Below are 27,494 nucleotides of genomic sequence, written 5' to 3'. Positions count from 1 at the left end.
CAATATTTGAAGACCGATTTACTAGTAATCTTCTGTGATAGAGGCGATAAATTCGACTGGCAAGGTTCGAATTTCAGACTTATTCCGTTTACATAATATTATGGATGTGCGAAAGTTGTCTGTAACGCCCTTTTCGCATACAGTTACTCAAAAAAGTATCCGTACAGCCGGAAAAAAATTCTGTAAACCGCAACTTTTGACTGATTTTGTTCGAATTTTGTATAACGAAAATTCAAACCGAAACTCAATTTGCGTAATTGAGCAACTTTTGAAAATTTAACTTTTAGAGTGCTTTCCAGCGTTTAAAAAAAACTCCGTTTTGAAAACTTGTTGTGCGGTGGAAATTTTTCAATGTGGTTTTAACGTTCTTGCAGAGAGGATTTTTCTTCATACATCCTGAAAATTTGATCAAAATCGAACCGCAAATAAGGGAGTTGCAGTTTTTTAAAGTCGTCAAAAATGTCAAAGTTTCGTCATTTTGCGCGAAAATCGTCACTCTTTGGCGTTTTTGAAAGGCTGCAACTCCCTTATTTGTTGTTCGATTTTGATCAAATTTTCAGGATATATGAAGAAAAATCCTCTCTGCAAGAACGTTAAAACCACATTGAAAATTTCCACCGCACAAGAAGTTGTCAAAACGGAGTTTTTTTTAAACGCTGGAAAGCACTCTAAAAGTTGAATTTTCAAAAGTTGCTCAATTACGCAAATTGAGTTTCGATTTGAATTTTCATTATACAAAATTTAAACAAAATCAGTCAAAACTTACGGTTTACAGAATCTTTTTCCGGCTGTACGGATACTTTTTTGAGTGACTGTATTTATGGTTCGATCGGTAACTAATTTGAAACAATCAATTCGTCGATGAAACATTTGTCATTTTCACTATCGCAGCTTACTGAACGGTTGAATTGCACACCATCTTCTGAAAAAAATCAATTGGGAATAACGTTTACCCTTTGCTGAAGACTCGGACAAATGCTCATGTTAACGTTCAGATGACAAAACCGCCATTACTCTTCAAAACTTAAGAAAAGTTTTAATACGTTTATGAAAGGGGGAAATTAACAGACTAAAACGTCTAAAATGTGAGTTTTTAAAACGTGTGAAACACTGAAAATTTCCCATTTCATTCTCTGGGAAATTACTTAAAACTGTCATTTACCGGCGATTGAGATGAGTAATTTTCTGAATATAAACTGGGAGGTTTCAGGGCGAATATGATTACTTATGCATTAGTGTTTGAAATTTTCGTTTTTATGGCAATTTTTTCCTAGGTGCAGAAGGTGGTGACAGGTTTGACGCCGAAACGTTAACAAGGGTTGCACTTTAGAATCCTTTGGAAAGGGCGGATTATGCGTTGACCCGTAAACGAGTAGCGACAAGAATTTTTATTGCATAACGGAAGCTATTAAGTCCAGCTTAAGAATTTTAGTAGTAGATCGGAAACGTATAAGTATGTTAGACGCAAATACTACGTATTGGTAGTCAAAGGGATAACTAACGCACGGCCTCTGTACATACTACTACCCCCTCCCCCTCCAAAAAAATCACAAAATCCCTTAAACACCTTACCTCAGAAGAAATTTATTTCTCTATCGAATACCTTTGACGAAAACAAAAAACTTTCTTAATAACATTTCTGCTGGTAAAGTGTGCACGGTAATGTTCGCAATATCCCACATACTACATAGATCCATATAATCCGTCTCTATGTTTGGTTTTTCCATAGAACATTTAATGCAAACAAAAATTAATCCTGTATCCCGGCATCGACGCGTTTAGGACCTCTAGGTATTACTAAACCGATTTATGGATTAAAACGCTATTTGACGAGGTGAGTAGAGACGGTAGAGAAACTACAATGTGAATTACCTTTCTGGCGATCCTTCATATCTCTACTAGACAGTTACAGTCCCAATTTGCAATATTGTCGCTTTTTGGGCATTTGACAGAAATTTTGACTCGTGAGGATCTCGGTAACCGTAAAAGGTCTGAGGTGAGTTAAATCGGGAGAAAGATGCACTATTCAGTCTTCGAGTTTAAGAAAATATTGTTGGTTCAAAATTTGAAAAATTTCGATTACACTTTTGGAGGTGTTCGAAAAAAAATTTTGACGTTTAAAAAAGTTTTCGTCGTTACAACTCTTCTTGTATATTTACAATATACAGGGTGTTTCCTAAATGTTAGGCAAAAATGTATAAGTAATTTTAAGACATTTTTCTTCTTCGATAATTTTTGGAAAACGCTTCATTCCCCAAATACAAGGCCATAAATGTTTGTTTGACTAAACTTTTTATTTTTTATTAAAATGGTTAAAATAAGCGTAGTAAAACAGTGTCAATCTTGTAAAAACACCGGTAAATACATTGAACGAAATTTAATTTGAATATGTATCCAAATTTGTCACTTTTAACCTTTTTTTTTATCATGAATATCTATACAAATGCTGTGATGACTGACATGCATTTCATGTATGGACTTGTCGATGGAAATTCGTTGCGGGCCAGGCAATTTTACATTGAACGATTTCCGAATCGTAATGTTCCCAATCGAAAAATGTTGGAGAGAATTCATCTTTGTCTTTGTGAAACAGGTACATCAAAAGGAAGGGGAGGTGCAGGAAGACCAATAATAGTGAGAACGGCAGAATTGGAACGAAATGTGCTAAATATAATAGAAAAAAAATCGAAGTGCTTCTACTAGAAAAATTGGAAGGGCTTTGGATGTTAGCATCGAGCCTGTGTGGAAAGTTTTGAGGGAAAATTTGTGGTACCCGTACCACATAAGACGTGTTCAGGCTCTTAGTCCTACAGATTTTCCCTTGAGGATTGCAATCGTCAATGGCTTTTCCACACATTGGTGCCAATTCCGCAACTACTGTCGTTGATTCTTTTTACCGATGAAGCAAATTTCTCGAGAAATACAATAAAAATTTTTCTTAACATTCATGCACGAGCTGAAGAAAATCCACATGAAGCGCTAAAAGTAAATTTTCAACAACAATTTTCGTTAAACATTTTAGTTGGAATTGTGGGTGATTGGCTAATTGGACCAATATTTTTACCAGAAAGACTTACAGGCGCAGTTTATTGTGACTTTTTGGAACAGTCGCTTTCTGAATTCCTTGAAGATGTCCCATTAGCAACTAAAAATGCAACGTGGTTTATGCACGATGGAGCACAAGCGCATTCCAGTAGGATTGCTAGCGATTTTTAATGGGAATATATGGAGATCGCTGAATTGGTTGCGTTAGACCTCACTTATGGCCAGCTATATCCCCAGACTTGAACCCTCTGGACTATTTCCTACGGGGTGATATAAAATCATTAGTTTTCACTTATTCAGTGGGAAACCTGGAAAATTTGAGAAATCGCATAATTGATGGGTGAAATTGAATAAAAAGCAGTCCTGGTATTTATGAAAGAGTTCGGCTGTCCATGAGGAGAAGATTAGAAGCCTGTGTCCAAGCTGGCGGCAGTCATTTTGAACAATTATTGTAGATTTTAATAAATTTCATGAAATCACATTTATCAACTTGTATCTAAGAAACTAGGCATTTTTCCTAATATCGTCAAAGAACAAAAAATTCTTAAATTCCTCAGAGAATATCCCCTTAAATTTTTCACTAACATTTAGGACACACTGTATATTTTTATACACAGGGTGTTTGGATAAGACGCGGCAATATTTAAAGTGGTGATTTTTCTGGTTATTTTAGGAAAAGAAGTTTTGTAAACATGGGTCCGGAAATTGTTCCAAAGATACAGGATGTTACTTTTTTTTTTAAATAACGATTTTGAAAAATAATTCGAATGTCTTTTAATCGATTTTTTTTTAATTTCTTAGCGTTGTTCGTAGCAATAAGGGGCTAATTTGGTCCTAACTGGATTAAAATTATTAATTCCAGTTGCGTTAGGGAAAGACACCTTAACTAAATTTATTAATAAAAGAAGGCATGTCATTGACTTTAGTTAAATTTCGTTATATTTTTTTTGAGATGAAGCACCTAACAATAGAAATATTTTGGTTCTTGAATTTTCATGGTACCTTGCTTCGTTTACGAGATAAAAAAACATTTTATTTCACGTCCATTTATCGTACAGAAACAATTTCAAAAAATTCAAGTGTTTATTCCTTAGTTTCCCAAGAATATTTGTGAATCGATGATTTAAAAAAAAAATTAAAAATCGGTCTAAAGATATTTGAACCATTTTTAAAAAACTATTATTTGGAAAAAAAATTCACCCTGTATCTTGGAAGCAATATATTTCCGGACCCAGGTTTATAGGATTTATTTTCATAAAATGAACCGAGCAATCACTTCTTTAAGTATTGCCGCAACTTTTTTAAACGCCTTGTATAACATTTTACTTATAATATATTATAACGTGACGATGTAATATTTAAAATTCGAAGTTTCAGTTTTGTTCACCATCACCACCATTGTTTTATCACATCGGCGCAATCTTCAATGTTCAAATCCGGAAAATTAGCTCCTTTTCTTGTCGTTATGACGTAGCGTATGTCGAGGTGCAGTCTTGCAGTTTCGTGAAAGTGTTAGAAATGGCGTTTTTACACACAGTACATGGGAAATAAGAACAAAAGGAGCAAATAAATAAGGGAAATTATAAGAGGTGCTCAAAGGCTATATAATCTTTCAAGCACAGCTCTCTTAAATTGCACTTAAAACGTCTCCCTTTATTTTGGTAATTAAAGTTGTGATGATTTTCCTTCGCAACTCATTAATATTGGTGGGTACCGGTTTATAAATGAGGTCTTTCATAGTTCCCCATAAATAATAGTCTGGTGAACGTCTCGACCAACGTATGTCTCCATTGTTTGAAACGACTTTACCAGGAAATATTTCAGGCAAACAATCAGTCACTCTCATCTTTACCATCCATTTCATCTTATCCATTTTACTCATCGTCTCTAAAATATCCACCTCATTCTTATTTGGCCTAAAAAACACTCCTCGTAGGCTCAGAAAATGCATTTAATTCCGCCGGATGTCTACAGAGGAATTGAAAATTATTTTGAGCTGTTTATTATCATATTTCTGGATACCGCCGTAGATGCGTTTACGAAGGAACTTCTACATTTCAATGCGAAGCGTGATAAATTTCTGGCATATCTCGTTCTTCGTTACTTAAAAAAGGCATTTTTCTATTATTAGTATGAAGCTAATTCATTTGTACTAATTTTGGTCGGAAACTGTAGGTGACTTCGAACGAAAGACGTTTAATACAAAACAGGAATTATTTTTGTATTTGTATCAAACTATTACGTGTATACCTATGACTGCGCGTTTTTATTTCTAGTTCTATTTTCTTTGAAAAAATATTTTTTTATTTAAGGAATTTTATTTCATTTTTTGCTCCGTATTACCAGCTTTCTATTTATATATGATAATTGCCATATGACCTTTTAAAACTTTTCAATTAAGGTTTAAATACGTCCAATTTTGTGCCGAATAAACATCATTTGCGGGAAGCTTTGCTCTTCCTTTCCCATCTTAAGAAAAACGCCACTGCCGCTCACCAAATGCTCGTTGAGGCTTATGGCAATGATGCTGCATCTGTAAGAACTTGCCAACAATGGTCTCAGCGCTTCAAATCAGGTGATTTCGACCTCAACGACAAGGAGCATGGTAAGCCATCGAAAAAATTTGAAGACGAAGAACTGCAGACTTCGTTGGACGAAGACGCCGCGCAAACGCAAGAACAGCTCGCATCTTCCCTTAACGTCACGCAGAAAACGCTTTCGGTTCGTCTTCACGCTATGGGAAAAATTCAAAAGGAAGGAAAATGGATGCCTTATGAATTGACGGAAAGGAACAAGGAGCAACGAAAAACGACGTGTGAGATCTTGCTTGAACGTTTTCAAAGAAAGTCTTTTCTACATCGTATCGTGACCGGAGATGAAAAATGGCTTCACTTCGACAATCCAAAGAGGAAAAAATCATGGGTGAGCCCGGGTGAGCCGACAACCTCGACCGCAAAGCCAAATATCCACGGGAAGAAGGTATTGCTCTGCATTTGGTGGGACCATCGCAACATACTGTATTACGAGCTTCTCCAACCTGGCGAAACAGTCACTGTCAATCGTTACGTCCAACAACTAGTGCAGTTGCGTAATCAACTCGCAGTAAAGAGGCCAGAATGGGCGGATCGACACGACAAAGTCATACTGCTTCATGACAACGCAAAGCCTCATGTCGCTCAACCAGTCAAGGACACCTTGAAGGATTTCAAATGGGAAGTCTTACCGCACCCGCCATACTCGCCAGATGTCGCCCCGTCGGATTATCACCTTTTCCGTTCAATGGCTCACGGTTTGGCAGAGCAGCGCTTCCAGAATCGCCAAGAAGTCCAAGAATGGCTTGATGAATGGATCGCTTCGAAACCGACGAATTTTTTTTACCATGGAATCCATAAACTGCCTAATCTCTGGGAAAATGTTGTCATTAACGATGGAAATTATTTATAATAAACATTGTTAATAAATTTATACAGTTTCAAGCAGTTGAAAATGCGTAAAAAAACGCGGAGTCGTAGGTATACACCTAATAGAATATTTAACGTTAACGCTTGATCGATTTAATAAAGATGGTGCCCATAAGAAAAGACGAAGTTGATGATGGTCGTCGAAAATCGAAACGTCGGATTGCAGGGATGAAATGTCAATCAGTCAAAAGTAAAACACTTTTTTTTCCAATACCTCCGAAAATCGTAAGAATTTTTCAAGATTTGCGACTCGTGATAAATTCATTATCAAGCCGAAACTCTTTAAGACAGGCTTACTGCTATGAGTACTGCGTACTATAACGATTCTTCGGCTTCGTGGTGGTTATGGATAGAGGAATGCCCAACAAGCACCCACTAAAAATGTATCAGTCACAAGGCACGATTTCTCGAAGTTCTCTGCGTGTCGGTAGTCAATATTTGATATTCCACCGAGTCCTCGTAGTTATTGAGCTTAATCTTGAAGAACGATAATTATTCTTTGCATGAGAGACCTTTTATCTCCCGAATACAATGGCCACCAGAGGAAAACTAGTCTGTTCCTTGAAATTTACGCTATCGCTAATTCTCGAGAATTCCCGAATACGGAATTAATTATCGTACAGGGTTCTGAGCTAGACACCTCGCCTATTTACTACTGTAACGTATTGCCTTCGTTATTACCCTCTGGCTTTTCACGTGAACTGGTGCAGTAAGTTAATTTCTGCAATAATTTATTATCAGTTTTATTGGCAAGGAAAACTATATTCCAACCAATAAATGCCAAATATGGATAACCAATCGGATTTATTGTCCTATCTCTTATTGAGTCATGGTTTTGAGGAATATAGACGGGCGCAGCCGAAAATATCAATTTACTCACTTTTCATATTTTTAAATCTTCAGATTTCTACCGTGTGCAGTGTCAAAAACTATATACGGGGTGGCCGTTTGAAAGCGAAACACGCCCAGTCGTGAGCGGCCAAAAGAATTTATGAAAAAACGCTCTAACGCGTGAAGTTTATTTTTGAGGGTAGAACATTTTAGGTTAATTCAGATACTTCTATCTGCAATCTCTTAAATCTTAAATGGAAAGGGATGTAGAGTGACACCTCACGTTGAAGGTAACTTAATCCACTTTATAACGCCCGAATTTGCGGTCTCCGCTATCAACATAACCAAGATGGCGGCTTCAGATATTCACGTTCAGTCATTTTACCTGTTTCACTTTACTGCGGTGACAACAAATATTCAGGTCAAAGTTAAAGAGCACAGTTGAAAACAGTGCTACCTACGCATGCGCGAATAAAAATGTACTTAACAATATACGACAATTTTACTTAACTTCAATTAGATTCTAACACAAAAGCAGACATTGCGTCTTAAGTTCTGTAGAGAAACGTTAAACTTATTACGAGTGAATCGAGTAAATGTGGGAAATGCCCCTCCTTCGACCTTTATACAATAGAAATGGTTTTGTTCGAACCGTCGTAGGACGTTCTGAAGCGTCCGTGGAGTGATTTGATTACACTCGTTAACAATCCGCTGGGACAAGTCGTCCAATGATGTTGATTTGGTGACATCGATTCTACTTTTATGCGGACCCCATAAAGAGAAATCCAATAGGCTTAAGTCTGGAAAACGTGGAGGCCATGACGTGGGACGCCTCCTTCCAGTTAATTGCCCAAAAAACGTTCGATGTAAACACTGAGGAACGGTCAGTGCATGATGAGGTACCGCACCGTCTTGCTGGCATATGCCAGCAAGACGGTCAGCATATGAAATGCTTTTCCATATATTGGTTACGGTTTGCAATGGATCTGTATTGATACTGAACTAACCTTTTTTTTTCCCGAGGAGGGGGAATCTTCTTAAGACACCCGGCTTGCTCCTCAGCCGGGTAGTGTGGGATTCGACCGACCATTACGTCGCCCGCCTACCCACTAAACCCACCTCCCCTCTTCTGCCCCGGAACTGCCTCTCAGCATTTCTTCAGGGCTTGCTCGGACTAGGTACGGACAAGGCTCCGCACCCCACTCTTCTTCCTCTCGTTCTCTTTTACAATCTCGGCCCTCAAGATCTTCTCTATCAGGCCCTCAAACGCTACCCACTTGCTCTTACTTTCAACCAGCTCGTTCCCTATAGTACTTCGGTTCAGGTCGAGTCCCCCCGCCCTTGCCTCAGCGCGATAGCTCTCCCACTCCGGACACATCCACAGTGTGTGCTCCGGTGTGTCCTCCCTTTCGCTGCAAAACCAACATTCGACACTTTTCTCCACTCGTATCCGCTTCAGGTATTTCCCGAACACGCCGTGTCCGGTGAAAACCTGAGCCAACATGTACCCGCTCTTGGTCCGCTCGCACTCGTACCAGTCGCGAATCCGGGGTACGAAGGTCTTTATCCAACCCTCGTACTTCTCCCAGTCCCGCTCCCACTCGGTCATTACCCATTCCTTCGCTCCACTTTTTCCTTCCCACGTCATACTTTTCTCCATCACTCTGATTTTCACCGGAGGTATTTTGGCCAATGCCAGCACTGCATCGGTCGGAGCCGTCCTGTAGGCACTGGCCACCCGGAGCGCGAGCAGACGGTTCGCTCTCTCCAGTATGGCCGCGCGTATCTTCCGTATTCCAGTTCGAACACTGAACTAACCTGAACATTGGGGAGTCCGAATTAGCCAAAAAATTTTTCCCCTCAAAAATAAGTTTTACGCGCCTGAGCATTTTTTCAAAAATCCTTAACTGTTCAAAACTGTAGGTGTTTCGTTTTCAGACACCCACCCTGTAGGTTTGTGGTACTTCCATGCATTATTATTGGAAAATTTGCTTATAAAAGGCACAATCGCATATACCAATCGCAGGAATACAATTTGGAGTAGCAATGTATTCTGATTCAGCCATTCGCGTTGCATTTCACCTGAAAATTAATCGAGGAACGACCATAGAATTCGACATGTATGAAGCACGAGAGATGATAGCTTTACTTTCTTCGAAATCCTAAAACGAGAATTTGTTTGGTTATTTTTTAATTAATTTAAAATCCGGTTGAAAAAACATACAAAATTTAATATCTCTCATATGACGAACATACACACAGTTTTATCTCTCAATATTATCTTTATTAGACTGCTTAAATATAATTAAAAGCACGGAACATGGTGTTTGTTTAGTGAAGGGCACATTGAATTAATTAAATTTTAAAGACACAATCGTTAAAAGGGTTATTTATTATTTAGCCCTTACAGCGTTAACGCCCGTCTAAGTTACTTGGCCACCGTAACTCATGGTTTTTTCATATATTACATGTGTTTATTTGCAAATGGTCCAAATAACAAGTGCATGTTTCCAGACATTTTGGTGGTTTGGTTTTAAGACAAATGGTTGGTAGGTAGCTGAACTGATATTTTAACATTCTGCCTCTTGTGCCCCTCGTACGAACTTTCTTCAACGAATTTCGCCGCGATATCTATCAGAAGCTGATTAAATGCTCGGTCATTCTTTTCTTTATAATTTTTACGCCGGGAATCACCCGTTTCTAGATGCTTACCCGTGAACTAACCTGAACTAACCTACGGTCTCCAGGAGGGTTCGGGGGTTGTAAATGGACGAGCATGGAATTTCTGGACAAGTATGGATTAGTGAAAGTATCTGGTTTTTGCAATCTCAGCCTAGCTCTTAATCAAGTCCGAGGCTGCGATCGTATCATCTTTGTAACTAACACGGAATTAATCTCGTTCGTGCACCTATTTTATTGCTCTATGTCCGCAAGGTAGCGAGAGGGTTAGGAGTCGTCCATTTCATGCACCGTTTAGGGATACCGAGCGTTTTTTCCATTAGGCCGAGCTTTTTTTCACTTTGCGAGAGAAAGAAGACGAAAGCTTCCAGATAATGAAGCAGGCTTAGCCTTTTTTAACTTTGGAGTTAAATTAAAAGTGGGTCAAACCATTTGACTTTCAATTTATTCCCGGATGCCCCACAACAGTGATTATTTGTGAAAATTGAGGAGATGAGCGTTGAGATTTAAGATATACTTAATTTCTAGCGTTGAGTGAGAATTTCGTAGATACAAATTCGGTCGGTTTAGTTTGCAAAAGAGGAAATGTAAAATATTCTCAGGGTTGCGACCAAATTAGAAAATCTGCGGTTTTGTTTCGTAGTTAACACAGTGAGAACAAATAAATCAGGATAAAAACTCGCGGCTTTAATCGCGGGTACGCAATGCTAAAACTCCCAAATTTAAATGTTTAAAATGTGGGAGTTTCACCAGTTCCAACGGAAAATGAATTTTAGGCATTCCAGCTGAACAAGAGCACTCACAAAAATGAGCCAGTCCCCAAGAATTGGTAATTTTTCCAAATTTGCGCTTCAACTCCAAATTCGAATCGATCCAATCCGAAAAAAAATTGAAAATTTGAAAATTTCGGCCGGGATTCGTTGGTTCAATATCGGGGTAAATGAGGGAAAAATTCTGAAATCTGAAGCGAAATTGGGAATTTTATGAATTTGTTGAGTAGTTTGAAATTACGCAAGTCAAAACGCTGACAAATCCTGAAGTTTCAGAGTCACAAATTTTATAATTTCACCCAGCAATCCAAAGGGCTAAAAATTTGAAAGTTCTGGTCGGAAAACGAAATTCCGTGATTTCTATCCGGGATACCGAAAGGCAAAAAAAATCTTAAAATTATGAAATTTGAGATGCATTTCCAAACATTGAAGCTCTACTTCACACGCTACTTTTTCACTCCGCCACCGTCACCGCTGCAGACTTTTTCAGTTTAGAAAGTTCTTTAATCGGCAAAAATATGTTCGTGTGTGGGCATATTCACCAATTCGAAATTGGCCGATTAAAAAGATTGATGGACTGCATGAATAGGAGGATGTGCCCCGATACGACTAAACTATCGCCCCATTGTGTTTAGGTTGTAGCCCGAGTGAGCTCGAAAAAGTGAAATTCGGTTTTCGCGCAGAAAACAAATTTCTGCCCTTCTGTGGATGAGAGGATCGAAATTTTTTCAATTCTGGGCAAAAAACAAAATAAATTATTTTAATTGTGTGTTAAAAATGTCCAAAATTACTAAATATTAATAAGAATTGAGACTTTGATATCATCGCCCATTTCCTGGGAATTTCTATGATGCTTCTAAATGTTCCGTTCCTTTTAACATGGAATTTCTGATAAAAAATTCTCCTTGCCGAAATTTTGCGACGATCTAGAGAGGTTTTTGATGTTTTGCTGCATTTGATCTTACCATCTTTCAGCGTTATGATGGGGGAAAGGTTTACGTGCAGTACCCTTTCACATAGGCTCTAGGAATTTTTCGAGTATTTAATAATATTCTCTTTTCATTTTTTTTTTTTGCAAATTCCACAGACACCCAGCGCGTAAGTATTTCAAGTAGAAAAATGTTTGAGGCTTCCAATTACGTAAATTAAAGTGCATTCAAACCTCGTTATTAAGGAAATGTCTGTAATAATTTTCATCTGAATATCCCAGTTTTGAAACTTCTGCTCCAGCAGCTGCTCTAAAATGATTTTGTGTGTTCCCTAATGTAGCGACGAATCTTGGGTGATTGTTGGGAAAAAAACAAGGGCAGTAATTGTTATTTTTGTATTGGGGTTTGAAAACTGCACGACAATTATTTTTTCAAATTTGAGGAAGAGCTAATAAAATTTAGGAAATTGGGTCTACTCGTGTGAGAACATTTAACAGCGCATTTTTCATTTTTTTTTGCATGCGAAATCCAGCTTTCTTACTTTTTTTTAAATTAGAATCGTTGAAATAAGCAAAGTTGTTTTACTTTAAATATTACATTTTTGTATTTCAAGTGTCCTCACGTTATTGATTCAGAGCTCTTTTTGCTTGTTACGTCTGTTTTATACAACGCGCACAAAGAACTATAAATTTACAGGGAAACGTGAATTTTAATTAGATAAATTTCAAAAATGATTTAAAATTTTCTCACATGAGCGGATGCAGTTTCCAAGTTTTGATGATGTCTTTCTCGTCAAGTTTATGAAAATTCTTAAAATGCAGTTTTCACCCCCAATCTTTTGTAGATGATAAGTTAAAAATGGGGCACTTACCGATATAAATTTATAGGAATTTATTATGAATATATCTTGTACTGAAGTTCTTTGCGCACATTCAGGAACACCCTGTATGTACTGCGGAAAAGGTCAAACGTTACGTATCTACTAAACATCGAAATCACAATACTCACATCATGAGCTCAGCATACATGAGTAATTATGTACTAATTCCATGGAATTAATTTTGTTCATAGTTCCATTTACCACTGCATTTTCATATGTAAAATACTTATCCAACCCCATGTTTCCCGGAGCAAAAGTAGCGAAATTGAAACATATATTATACCCCTTTATATTAAGTCTCAGTCACATATTTTACATCAACGACCTGTGACCATTTAAGTAAATTTAGCAGAGGAATTTCATCAATATTCAAATACCCCGATATTATCCCTTAACAGAACGTGTTTGGAATTCCCTAATTGCGTAATATGTAACCTCAGTGGTAGGTAGATAGTATGACAACAAGAAAATTGTTATAGTCGATTAGGTTTAATTAGAGTTAATTAGAATCTAGTTTCACCAAAAGATGAAGAAATGTTGCGTTATGGAGATTCGCAGCCCTTGTAGTTTACCATAGGGCGATTGAATTCATGGTTTAACCGGACTATTGGCTCACAGGTTTCTTTAAATGTCGTAGCATGCCATAAGCGATTTTTTAGCACGGTTTTATTGTGAAATTCGTATCAATTAGCATGATTGAAAATATGTTATATACAAGGTGTCCCAGAATGAGGTCAGGGCTTAACCACATATTCCTTGGTAAAAAATATATCGATTCATGGTGATATATACAAATTCGTCCCATTTTGGAGACACAGCCCATCAAAGTTTCACCTTTTTTTTCTATTTTGCAAATAAGTCGAAAACGGCTGTATGGATTATGACGAAATTTGGTGCACAATCTTTCTGCTTCTCGGGGCAGTTATTCAACGGGGGTTATTATTCCAAAACCATCAAGGGTAGTGGTCAATACCTAGAAGGTCGAATGTTAAATACGCCAGAACTTTTTTATTCGCTCATGAAGACTTATGGTTTTTTTATGTGAAATTTCCGATCTATTATGCAACTTTTTTCAAATCTCTGTTGAGTTTTGATTTGGAGTTTTAACTAGACGAAAAAAATCTAATTCTTTATTTCGATTTCTGAATCTGCTGGGTAATTGGCAAGGACGCGGTCACCAGCTCAGCTCATTCTCGACAATGTCAGTGAACGCAAAACCTTCAAATTTGGTTAAATTTCGTAGATTTTAAGTAAATTTTGACGAATGTGTACGTTGGGAGAAGAAACAGATATGTCGCTCACATTGGGATTTTGTCAGGGAAATTATCGTAAAAGTGCGAGACTTTATGCGGAAAGATTTCCAAACCGACGATCTCCAAATTGGAAAATGTTTGTGCGATTGGAGAGAAACCTCCGGGAAACTGGCAGCTTTGCTGCTCAACGTCATCTATGTGGGCGCTACAGGGCGCTACTGATCGAACGGGAAGAACAAATTTTAGAGAATTTGGAGCAGAATGCCCGTAACAGCATGAGGAGACTAAAACTTCAACTTAACATTCCAAAAACATCAGTGCGTAGAACGATAAGAGAAGAATTTTTATTTTCTTCGACTTGTGAATTTCTACACTCAAAAACGGGGTGGTCATGTTGAGCATTTATTAAATTAATTTTTTTTTGAAATTTATGCTTTTAATTCCTTGTGAAGTGACACTGACATTGTCGAGAACCAGCTGAGCTGGTGACCGCGTTCTTGTCGATTACTCAGCAGTTCCAGAAATCCAAATGAAGAATTACATTTTTTCCAACTAATTGAGGCTCCAAATCAAAATTCCATAAAAGATAAAAAACATGCATAAGAGACCGGAAATTTCACATAAAAAAACCAAAAGTCTTCATGAGCGAATAAAAAGGTTCTGGTGTACTTAACACATGACCATCTAGGAACTGACCACTACCTCTGATGGTTTTGGAATAACAACCCCCGTCTAATGTGCCCCGAGAAGCAGAAAGATTATGCACCAAATTTCGTTATAAACCATACAGCCGTTTTCGACTTATTCGCAAAATTTAAAAAAAGTGAAACTTTGACGGGCTGTATCTCCAGAAGAAAACAATTTCGTGTATATCACCATGAATCGATATATTTTTGACCAAGGAATACGTGGGCAAGCCTTGATCCCCTCATTCTGGGACACCCTGTATATTTAACATGGATTATCCATTATATCTTTTATTAAAAAAAAAGTTTTTGCATGGTTTTGAAAATCAATCGAAATTAATATTCTTTAAAGATTATTTTTGAGGTTCTAGCGCCTCAGTAGGCGAGCCCAGGACTAATATAAAAGGAAGAAAGGATGGAGGATGAGAGCAGCAAACATCACCTCAAGAGGTTCGAAAAAATTTCTGAAAACTCTCTGAAGTATTGGGGACTTCCAATTTTAACTATTTGTCAACATTTACAACTAAAAAATTCCTTCGTTAAGAATAAACTTGAAAACGACGTCAATCTTGGAGAGCGTATTGAATTAAAACATAAAATCTACTATAGAGTTACTAATGCTCTGTGCGAAAACGATTTATTTTTAATATCAGAATAAATATTATCAGCAGGATGCTGGTCCTGCAATGGGATCTCCATTGGCTCTCGCACTAAGTAATTTCTTCGTCGAAAATTTTGAATCCGATTTGTTACAATTATAATTTTAAACCTTTAGTGTAGTGGAGATATACGAATGATGAACTTTTTCCACGATTTTAACTGGAAAGAAAAGTCTGGATCATAAACCAACTCACGCAGAGCATTTAAATTATAACTCCAAGCGCAAAAAAAATAAAATACCTACTGATTTATAAGTTATTTAAAAATCGTAACCGTCTCGAAAGGGCGATCATCGAAGCTGAATATCTGAATATAATGTCGGAGACAAGAACTGTACTAGACTACCGTTCCTTCTTCATATTCATCTAGGGCTTCCTGGCTTCATGCTCGAGACTCCTTTTTAATTTGCAAACACGGTCTTGATTAAACAGCGGTAAATTCGAGGACGACCCGTTATAAATGTGTCTTAGAAACTAATTAAGGACCCGGAGAATGAAAATTTGTCAGCTCAATTAACGATCAGCCAGGACTAAACAACCGAAAACTTATTGCCGAGTATTTGATGTATTATTTTCAAATATACGGTTTCAGATATTCTTGCTCTCCTAACCCTCATCACTCTGAAACCATTGATACCCACTTGTGGCACGCTGAATGTTCCCTTCAGATAAGGGTTTTGCGTCCGTTTATAGAATTCCAACGCACATTTGTTCTACGCCCTTAATGTCGAGAGTCCAATTATTTCAAACTTGTATCTTTCAATTTTGCTAAAAAATGATTAGAAGTTTAATACGTAAAAGACTCTGTGCTCCCTCATTTTCTTTTGTATACCGCACGTAGCAGGAATATCAGGCCAACTCAGACGATTAGGAAATAAACCAAAGGTTAGGTTTTTGGGGTAAAACACGCTACGTTGAAAATTCACAAAGACAAAAGGGAAGGGAAGTGAATACGGAAAAAGTAGAACATTCTAAACGAGAGACGTTCATAGCGTTCCGCGGAATCGAGATTTAATGTGATCTATAGAGCGCTCCACCTAAATTAAGCGAATCGACATTCAGTTCCGGTCTAACCAGAAGTGGTAGTTTCAAGCAAATACTTTTAACCAATAGACTTCTTCACTTCAGTACGATACCCATATTTCAACTTTTTCCAGTCGCAGCACTCAAGATCTGGATAGAGGCCCACATTAATGGGACACCCTATATGGTACGTTCGCCATGGCGAAACTCAACCACATGTAAAATTCCTTTTGGGAAGTGAGAAGTTTTTTATTAGCAGGATATCTAGAATCTTAAAAAAGGGCACTGACGAAAACCAAAGTTGCCTTATAAACTGCCTTGAAAGAATGAAAAATTATTTTCATTTTTCTGCCATTACTTTCTCGGCGCTAAGGATGGTGACAGATTTGCCTCCAATACGAAAGAAACGAAAGAAGTAAGATTGAAGGTGTTCGTAGGCCTGCTGTAATCGGCTTTCTCGAGGAAAGCAGATCACGTTTTTGATATAAGTTTTCGATTTATTTACTGTATAAAATGCGCCTTATAGGTCTCTCATACATATTTAATAGAAGACAATAAGGGAAAACAAAACGCTTCCCCTTATTTAACATCAAGTTATATAAATTCCGATTATGAATATAGTTAAGTCACATTCAACCCCCTTAACAGCCAGTGGGGTCTTAAATTACGACACATTAAATAATACCCCATGTGTAACCTTTGTTATCTCCAGTCTAACCACTATTATCTTACGTTCTGTTATGGAGGAGGAATGTCTTTGCACTTAACGTAAATATTATCGAATGACGAATCGGGAGGCATTTGTAACAATAAACACCTAAACATAACCAATTAACTTGGCCTATTAGCGAGTGTTATTGCAGGAGATTAGCAATTGAAAGGGAAGACTGAACATGTCCCAGCGAGCATGTTTCGCCGGAAACCTTATGTGGCTTAATTAACTGCAAAGCTTCTTTGAAACCTTGAAAATGGCAAGTAAAATTTAATCCTGCAAGCCTCGACGGCAGATTTCATTTACCATGCTACAGGATGCAGCTGGAACCAGCGCTGCAGATAAAGGCAGTGCAAATGAAGTTTTCCGCTGTTGCACCTTTATTCTTGTTACCCCAGTGGGACTGTAACGATTAACTTTTTTGTCCCTTTTTGCGGACTGAACATCGGGGAACATGCAGAAGTAAACACATTCTCCAGCAGCACATCTCCTGCGCTTTGAAACCGACGTGGAGGCTCCATTGAAATCCATCCGGAGCCAGTAGCGCTTTGGATGTGGGAGATTCGGGCTGCGGCGGGAGTTGCAACGTCTCGGTCACTGGGAGAATACGCGAAGTGAAGTTTAATCGAGTTCGATAAAAAAAAATTCGGGATTAAGTTGTGGATTTCGGTTAAATTTTTTGTGATCTCTGTGAACTTCCTATTGCTCCTCTAAGGTGGGTTTTCGGGTTGTTCTGGGACATCCCAAACTTTTCAAAAGAAATCCCGTTAGTCGGCGAGGTTACGGGTTTCCCCCTTTTTTTTTATTGAAAAAGTTAGTTTTTCGCAGGAAACACATGCGAAAATTGATATTAAGATTCCGATTTAAAATGAGATTTATCAATAGTAATAAAGGCTTTGCCAGCGGGACAAAGCCATTGTAATAGCGCCTTTTGATGTGGATTTCATTGCCTGGAAACATGCCCGGATATTACTAACACAACAATCCATTTCTCTGAAAGCTTTGTGCGATCTTATAGATTTATCTGATTATTTTCGTAATAATTATCTTCCTTTGTGGCGTTTTAATTAGTTCGGCAATAAAACCCATGGCCGCCGTCCCTATCGCCAAGAAAATAAAGTGGGATGCATGCAGATATCCCCGATGGTCGAGGAATAATTTATAACGACCCGACAAGAGACGCACAGATAAGGGTAATGGTATTGAAGGAATAATTGGATTCTCGATATTGAGGACGTAGAATAAAAATGAATTGGGCATCCTTAAACGGACAAAAAAGACTTACGTAAAGGATCCATTCAGTGTGCCATAAGTGGGTATCAATGGTTTCAGAGTGATGAGGGTCGCGAGAAGAACAATAATTGAAACTGTACAGCTGGAAATAAAATAGCAAATACACTGCAGTAAGTTTTCAGTTGTTTAGTTCCGGCTGGTCATTAATTGAGCTGATTAAATTTCATTCTCCGGCCCCTTAATTAGTTTCTAAGACACATTTATAATACGTCATCCTCGAGTTTACCACTATTTATCAGGACTGTCTGCAAATTAAGAAGTGGTATCGAGCACGAAGAAATTGAGCCCGAGGAGAACCTGAAGTAGGAACGATGGTCTAATAGATTTCCTATCTGCGACGTTGTAATCAGATTCGATTATCGTTTCCTCGGAGCGGTTACATCAGCGGGGGTTGTTGGACCGGTGGAATTGACACTTTCCTGAATTAAAACTAACTGAGAATAATATTTATCCTCCGCTAAAGGGCTCGGGCGAGAATTCTTGTAAACGTTTTAGTGAAAAATTCATGGTCTTCTCCAGGACTCAGGGGAAAAAAATTGAAAAATTTAAACTAATGCTTAATTGAGAATTGTGGGACGTCATTGCGGACCTTTAGTGAAATGCTCTGCAATTCCTTACTTCAGTCACCGACGAATGACAATTTTACAAAGCTGACCGCGAACGAGCAGCAGCGCGTACCCGCGTAATTCGTTTAAAATAAGAGAAAATCTAAACACGAAAAACCTTTTTTTAATTTTAAATCTAACAAAGTCAATTTAAGTCACTAAAAGTGGATGGAAACTCGTCCGAAAAAAATTTTTTTTTTAAACTCGAGCGTTAATAATTTAAGAAAGTTTGCAAATGTTATTTTAAGTTTTAGACCGCTGTAGCTCTAGTAAATTAGAAAAGCGAACAGGGCAAAGTTTTCTGACACACTATTTTGAAAGTTCAGATGCGAATGTAATAAAAATTTAAACTACTGACGATGGACTAAGAGATACTGGCCGTAAAATGTATTGTGTAATATACAGGATGTTGTGAGTTAGTAGGCTAATTGCTGACCACAGATTGCTTGGGCGAAAATAATTGGACTTCCCTTATGCGGTCTTTTTTGGCGCTTTATGCTCACCAAGCAGAGCGTGGAACAAAATTATGTTGTTAATAACTTCGCTGTTTCCTGACATATTTTAATGAAGCAGAGATGCATAGCTCGATAAGGCGCATTTTTTCCATAATTTTGGGTTAAAAAAGTTTGAGACTAAAGAGTGGAGAAAATCGAGGGTCATGGACACGTCCCCCCTCCCCTCCCCGCCCCGCCCGCAACACCTTCGAACATATTTCCAGAGTAACTTTTCATCTTATTTGCAAATAAATTTATAGTTTTTCACTCTATACTATTTTTATTCACTAATTTTACCAACTCGAACGGCAAATGGAGAAGAATTTCTATCATTTCCCATAATAACCGATGTGCTCTTAATTACACAGGGTCGCTCATTAGTGCGTCAAAGTGCGATGTCTAAGTAAATATAAGTTTTGGGAGGAAATTTGTGTTAGTAAAGTTTTTGGGGAATAAAAAAAAATAATAATTTTCACAAATACATCGAAAATGGTAATTTTTTTATATAAGACCTATTTCATAAACTAGCCTTAAAATTTGACGATAAATCCGAAAATTGCAAAAAAATTGGGGGGTTCCATTTAAAAAAACACAATTTGGTACTACCACACTTTTATGACAGACCCTGTACATTTGAAAATAATTTAAAAGCACGTGCCTTTTAGTCCCCAAAAACTTTACTAAGACAAATTTCCTTCCAAAACTTATATTTACTAGGATATCGCACTTTGACGCACTTATGAGCAACCCTGTATAGCTAACATAATAAAATCAGCAAGAGTAATGATTTTTGACATCGCGGTTGACGGTTTGCACCATTTATAGGAAAATGCAATTCTAATGGTAGCTTAGCTGATAGATGCTATGCAGATACGTTTCCTATTCAGAACCACAATAAAAAAGAGATCGCTTCTCCAATTTGGTTGTTCCTTTGAGGGGATCGGGAGAATTTGAGAAACGGAAGGCAGGACAGGGCGGACTATCTCGCAAGCTATGGCCAAATCAAGAAGATCGTATTCTTTAAATAGCGGAAGTGAACTCGGGCAGAAGTACTTGACTAATCGCCACATAAATAAACGGGATTATCGAAGATGCGCATGTTCATACTTAAAGTCTTAGAACAAAATTTATTATATCCATATCGTGTTCAGAAAGTGCGCTTCTACCACCAGATCCTCTAATAAGAATTACTCTTAGCAATTGGCTTTGCCAGCAAAATAATCGTGACGTCAGATACCTTAGATTCTTTCAATTTTGGATAAAGCCACATTTACGCGTAATGGGCTTACGAATGTTCATAATACCCTCGTATGAGCAGAAGATGATCCAAAAACTACGGAGGTCGTCAAGTAAATTTTCGCTTAAACGTATGAGCAGAATTGGTTGACAATTTCCTCTTAGGTCTGCTTTTCTTGCCTTCGCGTTCACATGCTGAATAATTTTTTCGTTAGATATTCGTTCAAATATTCACTTGACGATTTGCCTTTAGATGTGGGCCAAAATATGTGATTTCAGCTAAATAGTGGTCCATCGTATTACGGTCCGAATGTTCGGAACCATCCAACCGTGGTCTTAAACAATCGCCGGATTGGCCGGGAACAAACACCTATTCAGTTGCCACCTGGTTCTTCCGACCTTAATCCACTAGAGTGTTATTTTTAGGGATCGATGAAAGATTTCGTTTGCATGTTTTTGATACTAAATGAACAGCATTTCCGAGAAATAAGCATAGACGGAGCAGAACAATTTAAAGTGAACCTTAAATTATTCGCATTTTCTGTATCTCTGTACTGAAAACGGCTCGCGCATGCTCTTAAAAAGGGGGCAGTTATGTTGAACGTTTACTTTAGATTCATCAATGAATTTAGTTCTAATATCATCATTTCTTTTTAAGTTTCCAAAATCGCCGTCCTTTTGGTCAAGCAACTCATTTTGCGTAATATCTAGAAGAAATATTGAGGGAAAGATTTTTTAAAAATTATTATTCAGATTATAGTGCCTCAACTACTTAGGTTATTGGCACTCAACATACGGTTTACAAAACGTTTTTAGTACAGGTATATTTCAAGTAAACATAAAGATTACGTTTAGATGGAGTTAAAAAGATCGATTGACTTCAGGAATTCTATGGTTGTTCTCTGATCCACTGTGGAGTGCAAGTTCTTGTGCAGTTCATCTTTAATTTGGAAGGAGGTCCTATTGGCACTACACACTGGACACTTTGTGACGATATGGTCGACTGTCATCAAGACACTGCTCCTATCACATTTTGGCGGAGATGTCCTTTCCATTAGATGACCATGAGTTAGTCTTGTATGTCCTATCCTTAGTCTTCTTATGGCCACGGCGTACTTTCTGTTCAGTTGAAGTTGTTTAGATGGGAGCAGAGACGGTTCAATTCGTGACAGTTTCGTGTTGGATAGATTCCAGAGATTTTGCCACTTACCTTCAATAGATGCTTTAAAATATTTGCTTACATCCTTCGGTAGGTAAAAATGTTGCTCTATGACCCCTGAACGGGCCGCATTTCCCGCACTCGAGTCCGCAAATTCGTTACCTGCTATTCCAATGTGTGATGGGATCCATACCAAGTGGATCTTGCAGTGGTTGGTAGATAAGGTGTGGATGTCGTCTTGGATGTTTTGGATTAGAGGATTAGTGCTGTAAGGGTCCTTGATTGCTCGTATTGCACCTAGTGAGTCCGAACAGATAGCAAATGTTCTGTTGTCTCCGTTCAACACTTTCACCGCTCTATAGATAGCGAACAATTCACCAGTATAGATGCCGCACATTTCTGGAAGACTAGAGCTTGCCACCAGGTCTCGCGCGCTCGTGACTGCCCATCCCACGGAGGGAAAGATTTGTTTCACTCACAATATGATATTTGAGATAGTCATTTAACAGTACATTGTATCTTTAAAGATACGTTCCCGAAATAAACGAAAAATACATGCTACGTAGTGAGAGGCAATATTCTGGAATATCTTCTGAACTAAGCGGCAAATTCTAATTTTTCGAGAATGAAAAAATTAAGGCAAAGAAACATTTAGTTTAAAAAGTTAAACGCGTTCGCCATTGGCGGGCGCAAAGAAAATTCGTGCCGGGGACGTGTCCATCACCCCCCATTTCCTCCACTGTAGTTTCAAATTTTTTAACCCTAATTAGGGGGAAAATGCGCCTTATTGAACTGTGCATCACTGCAACATTTCATTACAATACGTCAAGAAACGCCCCTTTTCAACAACGTCATTTGTTCGACAACTTCAACGGTCTGCATAGTGAGCATAAAGCGCGAAAGAAAAAAAGTCGCATGAGCCAAATCTAATTATTTTCGCTTAACGAACCCGCGGTTATCGGTTTGGCCTAGAAATTTGCGATACTCTGTACAGAATAGATTGGATATATGACTAAATTCAAACCATGTATCCTCGAACCACTACGGAAGATTCTGAACCGCATTTGAAAATATGAAATTGATAATAAATTTTCGAGCACGAAATATTACGTAAAACACCCGACGATTTCAATTTCAGTGTAATTTAACACTCGGTTAAACAATAGGCCTTTGCAGCATTCCTCCGAAGATATGGAGCGATTTAGTTTTCGTGGTTCGCCACCTGCTTTTATCGAAACCGAAAAATATATTTTTTAAATATTCGTTTAAGCATACTAGAAAAAAGCTCTTTTGATCTTTTCTTTGGATTTGCGTTTTCCGAAAAGCCGATGGCGCTATTTACTCATTAGAAATATCCGGTCGCGTCTGTCTCCGCCACTGGGGAAACCAAAACATTTTCTTTCCTGTAAAATGTGTGTATTTAATTTTAACGCATGCGCAAGTTCATTAAAATATCTCATGCGTTTTAACAGAAATTTAAAAATTCGTTTTTGTTTAATAAAAATTTTTCACCCCGTATCTCCGTAACGATTCTGTAAAGCCCCATGTGCTTTCAAGCGGTGTATTACTAGAAATTTCATTGTTTTGCGTCAAATTACACCCATACGTAGTTAGCATCGGATGTAAATTGGTACTGAACCTAGGCCCAATTGCAACTTCAAATTTCTGCACACACTTCAATCATTTGGACCTTACGTTGCTATTATTACATTCACGTTGTTGTAATTTGAATTTTATAATTACTACATTTGCTATATCCCATAGAAAGCTTAAAAGCTGGATAGACCCTATACCCACTTAGATTAGATGAAACTGTAAGGCCATTACGAACGTACCGTTTTGAAAAATTCCGCTTTCGTCTTGATGCTATAGTTATTGTCTTTAATATAACTTCATAATTCAAATTAATTAAAGAAGCTCTAGCTATTAATGAATTGCCTCTAGTAGCCACAGACATATGTAAGGAAAAGGGGGTAATTAGGTTAATTTCGAACTAAATTGAAACTTTCTTAATTAATACTCTTCGTGCTTCTCAAAATGCACTGCGTGTTTGTTTTAGAAACTCGAGATTTTTACCTCTTCTACTACTCATTTAAAAAGCAGCAATTGCCTTATTGACACCTCCCCGGGTCAGGCCTTTTACCCCCCTCCTTGCCGCATTTTCAACAATTTTGATCTTGCAGTTTCGAATCTCCGTCTTAGTTCTGTATCCCAGAATTGTTGCTTAAGACGAAAATTTATGAAAAATATGATACAAAGATTAAAATGCTCTTACAGAAGACTTTCCATAAAATTTACATTTCCCGTTCACTCAAATAGCAAATAAGAAAATTTCGCAATTTTCTTTTGATCTTTCCTGAAAGTAATTTTATATTTCAGACACTAAAAACCTGTTCGCTACGCTATATGAACCGCGCGGCAAGAAACCTTTGAAGTCCTTGGCTTTACCTTTGTCACAAATTGGAATTTTATTAAATTTTTCAGCAATTACAATGCAACCAAAAGGGTGGAAATTATGTTCAGTTGAGCTCCAGTGTATGCACTTTAATAATGAAGGACTAAGTTCGTTTGAAAAATGGTAATTTTCCTCTAAAGTTTTCACATGAAAGTGCCCTCGTCGTTTTCACATAGTGCAGCCTGTTTGGCGTTTAATTGAAATATTTAGACGTCCTTCAAGTACCGAAAACTTCGGAAAAAAAACGTTAATTGCTTTAGATCCGATGCATGGAGTTTATGAGTTCAAGAGCATATGTCGATCATTATCACGTAATTACTGGTGCGTTGCAGCTTGATATTGATGATTTGTGATTGTCCACTTATAATTGCTGACATGTAGAGTGATCGAAAGCTATGAGTTTAACCATTTCCATTCAGTTCGTAATAGGGTATATTAAAACGCTTATGTCTGTAGAAAGCTGGGAAAGCTTCACAATAGGGAACTTTTCGAACTGTTTATATGTCGATGGAAAAATATTCATTTGTAACTTTGTATCTAACAGCGAGGGTGCAAAGATCGTGAGTATTAAAAGTGCAATAAAGAAAGGAGATACCTACTTGTCGAAATTTATCTTGCTATCCTGGCAAGGCCTCTTATTTCATAATGGAAAATATTTCTTTGCAGCCCGACATAAACACTTTTTGAGGAGAAGATCATTTCTCTTATATTTTTTCACTGAAACATTTTCAAAAATTATTATCCCGTTAGGGGGCTCCTTTTCCGGACCGTAATTTGATACTTAATTGTCAAGAGTTTTCTCGTCGTTTTACTGACTATTAAGGTCAGCCGAGACTAGTTCGATTCCTCTTTTAAAGTGATGTTCTCAATATCTGGGGTAAGATTAAATTCTTCAGAATTTAGTATGTGAAAGTCCTTATAGCATTGGGAATGGTTCTCTGTGACCCATTTGTTATGAGGGACTAAGACTATCCCAAGCCAGTTAGTAAGTTTACAGGTGTGTTAATTTGTAATAACGCATCCGTGACGTATTTTAGTATCTATAGGAGCAATCCGATGTTCATCAATCATCGTACCCTGGCCCTGTTCTCTGGGAATATCTCTAATTCTCAATTTACTGTAGATCATCTTTAGGATATCCTTTTTAAAGAATATTAAACTCCAATTAATCTTCGAAGAGGCAGAGAGAGCGTTCTCATCTATATTTCCATTCGTTATTATTATTTTTTTGGCATGTTCGTCCATTGTTTTCGTGCGGAAAATTCGATCTAGTTTAAATCGATGACAATCTAAGTATCGAGAGATCGGAACGATTAAAATTGTGGTGAGGGGGGTCGAGCAAGTTAAACCCAACCAAAAATACGACAATTAAGATGGGGATGCGCAAAACAAAGTCTTAAAAATATGTAATGGAACTCGCGAAACAAAACTCGGGAACACTTTTGTAGATTTTATTCCACTCGTTATGACACACACAACACTGAATCGTTACAAAACTAAAGACCTTAGGCTTTAAGTAGCATTTAAATGGAGAGAGTCAAGAGTTAAGGATGCAAGATTTTACAAGATTCCGGGAGCGTCGAGCTATATCAGTCGTATCGTTATTATTAGAAAAATAGAATAGAATAGAATAGAGTAGAATAGAGAGTGGTACAAGGTTCGGGATATCTTAAGTACTAAAAATGGGGGTCTGTACCCATAGGCGTGCTCCGGTTTTAGACAATAGGCAACATAACCCACAGATGGTAACTTTCCAAATTCTTAACCCGTAAAGTCAAGACAATGGTAAGAAAGGATAATTTACAAGGGTGTTGCAGCTGTAGTCTGATTTTGGCAAAAATGAGGATACTTTAGTGTTTTGTCTTGACGAGGAAGAGGAGTGAAAGTTTTTATGAAGGGTAACCCTTATTGGAAGATAATGGGTTCCCGACATATGGCCATCCTGGACATACCACTAAGGCAGTGGAAATCCATAGGCGTAGCCTAAGGGTACATTACAAATAAAGGCCCTTACTGTAAAGGAGAAAGCCATCTCTCCATTTTTCCTCGTTCTTGCTTTTGGAACTGGCTCTTTCGGTCTTTGACGCTTCCTCAATAATAGTACTGTTAAGCAGATTTTTTTGTAATTTACTTTTTGGACTTGAAAAATTGTTTTGTCGCTCTATACTCTGACAAATGATAACTGACGCCATTTCGTTCCTGAGAAAGGGAATGAATCGCGCTTTCAACTACCATTAGAATGAACAAAATGAAGTCAGTCCTTTCGGAGAAACTGTAGCTTTAACAAAGGAAGAGAAAATACTGTGTGCTATTCCTTTTGATGGCCCGTCCATCACGACGTTTTTAAAAATATATACATATCAACAAGACCCTTGCAAACGAAGACTCACTTCCCTTCATTGTTCACTGATTAGTTTTTTGGCTTTGCTTTTTTGATACAACTGATCCTGTGAAGTATTCATACAAGGCAAAATAGACATTTATGGCTCGTCACCAAGAAACTTCAAACATAGGCCACACAGGCTGTCCCTGCTCCATTTGCAATTCATTAATTCTGTAACAAACCCTTATATTTTTAATGGCTTACTCCGTAATTGCTGCTCCACTTTCATTAAACTAAAATTACACAACAAAGTATGGCTTTTACTAACCGGCAGTACATTGAACCCTCAAATTTATCTTCACCCCTGAGAAAGCCACTTCCATGCCCTTCTGTATCATTAAATCATTAAAAACCATTAAGTAAATGAACGGCGTGTATACCAAGAGAGGGAAGTATCATTTGCAGCATCATAAAATTTATTTGAGCTGTATGACTAAAAAATTAGGTGAGCGTCACGCGCACACCTTGGTAGGCAGCATGGCGGTGTAATGTTATTCCTGGATATGGACACGACCAAAATAAGTTATTAAAGCTGCATGATGCATTTTATTTATATTTATAAAATTCACTTTTGTTCAAATTTCAATTGCACAATTTTTGCCCCACATCCTATTTGTTCTTATGCACTTAAATGAAAAACTGCAAGGGACTCTTCCCCATAATTTCAAAAGCGAAAACTAAAAAGCACTCGGTAAATCTCCACTGATTTATCTCAGGCACTCCTTTCAGGTTTAAATGCACGAAAAAGCACCCAAATTGCATTTCCATGCCGCCTTCTATAGTTTTTGCAGTTACATAATATAATGTTATTTCACAGGAATTGTTAAAAGCTATTACGAACAAACGCATTTGGTTAATAAATAATTTAACGCAGCAATATGTTTTGCCAATGGGCTTTTTAATCAGAATTTAAATTAGCATTATTCGACTGCGTTTGTGAA

The 27,494-nt window shown here is 37.6% G+C and overlaps 1 protein-coding gene across 5 annotated transcripts in view; it reads left to right on the top strand.

The window, feature by feature from the left end:
• Positions 1-27,494, top strand: part of LOC136346742 (neuroligin-4, X-linked-like) — a 155,275-nt gene that overhangs the window by 43,529 nt on the left and 84,252 nt on the right. Inside the window, exon 1 of one of the 5 annotated variants that reach the window (XM_066296125.1) lies at positions 17,445-17,643. The exons of 1 other annotated variant lie outside the window; for it this stretch is intronic. The gene's annotated coding sequence lies outside the window, so the exon portion shown is untranslated. Of the gene's footprint in view, positions 1-17,444; positions 17,644-17,722; positions 17,742-18,312; positions 18,332-27,494 lie in introns of those variants that run through there. 3 more of the 5 variants (XM_066296122.1, XM_066296124.1, XM_066296123.1) reach the window with 3 other exon arrangements.

This window comes from Euwallacea fornicatus, chromosome 24 (genome assembly GCF_040115645.1).
Source record: "Euwallacea fornicatus isolate EFF26 chromosome 24, ASM4011564v1, whole genome shotgun sequence".
Taxonomy (NCBI): Eukaryota; Metazoa; Arthropoda; class Insecta; order Coleoptera; family Curculionidae; genus Euwallacea; species Euwallacea fornicatus.
Note: the sequence above shows the minus strand (reverse complement) of the source record. Positions and strands in the feature narration are given on the sequence as shown.